At 36.2% G+C, this 3,045-nt stretch overlaps 1 non-coding gene across 1 annotated transcript; it reads left to right on the top strand.

Moving 5' to 3' along the window:
* Positions 1-743: 743 nt before the first annotated feature.
* Positions 744-815, top strand: TRNAP-UGG (transfer RNA proline (anticodon UGG)). Its single transcript has one exon. It is a non-coding gene; the product is annotated as a tRNA-Pro (tRNA).
* Positions 816-3,045: the final 2,230 nt, after the last annotated feature.

Raw genomic sequence — 3,045 nt, 5'->3', positions numbered from 1 at the left:
GTAGTCGAGCATGTTCAGCTGGATCACGTCCCAGGGACCCTTGAACCATGACCTAAACCAACATTCTTGAGATTTTCAATAAAGAGATTAAATTTTCAGGATATTCTTGGATTTTTGATGGCTCTGAAACATAAACTGTTAAACACCATTCCTTCAAACTATTAAATTTTCTGGATTTTTTAAACTAGTAGTACTTGGACAAGTACCACCAAGATTTTTGGGATTTGGCACCTCCAGTTACTATCAAAATCAAATTGTAAGCTGCTAGGACCCACATTCCAATATTTTCCAGATTTTCATGGATTTCCAGAAGCAGGAAGTCCTTTCAGCCCGTATCCAACCCGAAGTTCTGTGGTGGATATGACCCGGAACCAAACTCAATTTTTATAATGCTCGTCGGACCTAGGTCAGGTCAGTCGGATTCAGTGAGCCCTGGGTCAGGCATAATTTAATCAGCTCCAAGCCCATATCGACCCATTTCCCTATGTTAAAACTTGGACTCGATGAATATTCAAACATTGTCTATTTCGGATTGGGTGCAATATGATTGCACAAAAATTTGTGCATTAAGCATCCCATCACTTTTCATCGGGTATTGGGTCCCACACCTGACAGGTCCTGGTGCTTAATGTACAAATATGTGCAATCATTTTGCACCTGGCCTTTTCACATTTCAACCTATCCCAATGGGTCGGGATTGATTTGAATATCATATTACTAAATATCAGTGAGTCCCATATCTAGGGCATTTGGTCTAGTGGTATGATTCTCGCTTTGGGTGCGAGAGGTCCCGAGTTCGATTCTCGGAATGCCCCATTTTGCCTTTCATAAATATTATCTATATTTTTTGCCTCTTTGTCAATCACCGTGATTTTATTTTTTTAAATACCAAAATAACCTCTAAAATATCACAATATTTTTCAAAACATTGCTTTTTTAAAAATACTTTGATATTAACTCGTTATTTATCCAATGGAACATGTTTTAAGCTTTTACATTATTTTATCATAGTTGGCAGTTGGCTCCGTTTAGGCCTTAATCCAGTCATAAAACAATATAACTCAGTTAGGACCAAACCTAACCAAGTCAATGTTTTGACTCGACCGAGTTTATCATTGACTCAGCTCAGATTTTCACTGCCAAATATGATTAATTGGTTTTTGTTTAAAAAATCAAATTATTAATTAAAAGCATTTAAAGCTTTCTATTTTTCAAAGTTCGTCTTGGCGCTTTCCAAAAAAATGTTCTTCTATTATTTGTCATGGTTCTCGGTGGATGAGAGGAACTTAAATAGAGAGAGTTAATGAATTAAATGATAAATATTAATATTTAATAATAGAATCACAATAAGAAAGGGGGATTTTACCAAAGATGAAACTTTCATCTTTATAATACAAATATCATGATTAAATTGTAATATTTATATTTTATCAAATATATCATAACCTTTTATAAATATCACTCTATTTTACAATTTAAAATAGTGAATTAACATATCATGTTTTTCAGCAATATTTCATAATACATGTAACTTAAATGTTTTTCTCTCTCACAAAAAAGCAATAGTCTAAAAGTATTTCTAATCTGTCAATATGTACATATTTATATAAAATTTCTAAGTTGCATGTATTATTATATATAATAAATCATACTTATATGTTAATATTTTAAAATTTTATATTATAAATTATATATTTATTATTCATTTTTAATAAATTAAACAAAAAACCTTGACTCGTTCAAGTCACTGAGTTGAGTCGCTCGAATAGCCGAGTTACATGCATCCTATACAATAGCGAGTCCCGAGAATGCCAATCATGTGATTTATTATTTTAATATTTCAATGTTGCTGACATTTTTTCAATTTTTTTTCAAAAAAGTTTTAATTTATCTTGTGGTTTTCCCTGGCCAAAGGAAATCCTCGTACTCAGATTTATGACATTGCCTATACCGAGAACCGAAAAATGGGTCTCCTAAAACATACGTGCCGACCTGGACCCGAACGGACCCGAATATTGAGGATTCAACGGTCATCTCCTAGACTCCAACCTGCTCACCAATGCCATCGATTGAGATCTGTCGGTGGGCACGTGTGCAAGGTTCCAGCGGGGCCTGCCGTGCCAATGAATGAACCCACTGACCTCCCTGTGTCTCTCACTTATGCGAATTGAGGGTCCACCATCGGTATTTCCGAGGCTTCTGATTGAATTATTGGGACGATAGTAGGACCCCACATTGATTGAAAGGAACAGTCAACTCGGGCCTACCAAGGCAATTTTCTCAGAACAATTGGGAAAGAAGAAAGAAGGGAGGGAGGACGAGGATGAGCAATTATAACGTCGTTAATGGCGATTTGGCACGATTGAGTAAGGTTGGGTCTCAGCCCAGGTGGAACCAGAAGCAATGGAGTCAACGTCTAGATTTTGTCTTCCATGGGGAGGAGGGAGGAGCATTATTGTCCTCTTTTTGTCTCTACCTTTTGTCTTTTAAGCTCTCCCTTATGTTAGAACGAGTAGATCACGATTCTATCGTGATATGCAATACGTGTTGAGAAAAACAGGCTTTCTCCCAAGTGAAAATTAATGAAAGCAATATATATATATATCAATAAAAATTAAAAAAACTCACAAGATTTACGTGGTTTTCTCAAATTGAGGTACGTCCACGGCGATCGATAGGTCAGTTTCTTCCACTATCTTCAAACAGAGTTTATAAAGTGGCCAAAAGGTATAAGCCTTACAGACACACAAAGGTGTAGAGAAAATAACAAGAGAAAAGATCTCACCGAAAAATGAATAAATATTATGAAGAACCAACCGCACGAAGCAGCCCCAAAAGAAGTGAAAAAAAAACTCTTCTTGCTAGTTGAACCATCCCTCCCTAAATAGAGAACGAGATTCACATTTAATATGAAAGTCGAAACACAATTCACAAATCGCTAGGCAGCTGAAGCATCACCCACAAATTGCTATTCAGCTAAAGCGTCAATTACAAATCGCTAGGCAGCTGAAGCGTCATTCACAAATCGCTATGTTGCTGAAGCGC

The sequence above is a fragment of the Nuphar pumila genome, chromosome 17 (assembly GCF_984573655.1).
Source record: "Nuphar pumila chromosome 17, dmNupPumi1.hap1.1, whole genome shotgun sequence".
NCBI classification, from domain to species: domain Eukaryota; kingdom Viridiplantae; phylum Streptophyta; class Magnoliopsida; order Nymphaeales; family Nymphaeaceae; genus Nuphar; species Nuphar pumila.
This window is presented reverse-complemented; position numbering and strand designations above follow the sequence as displayed.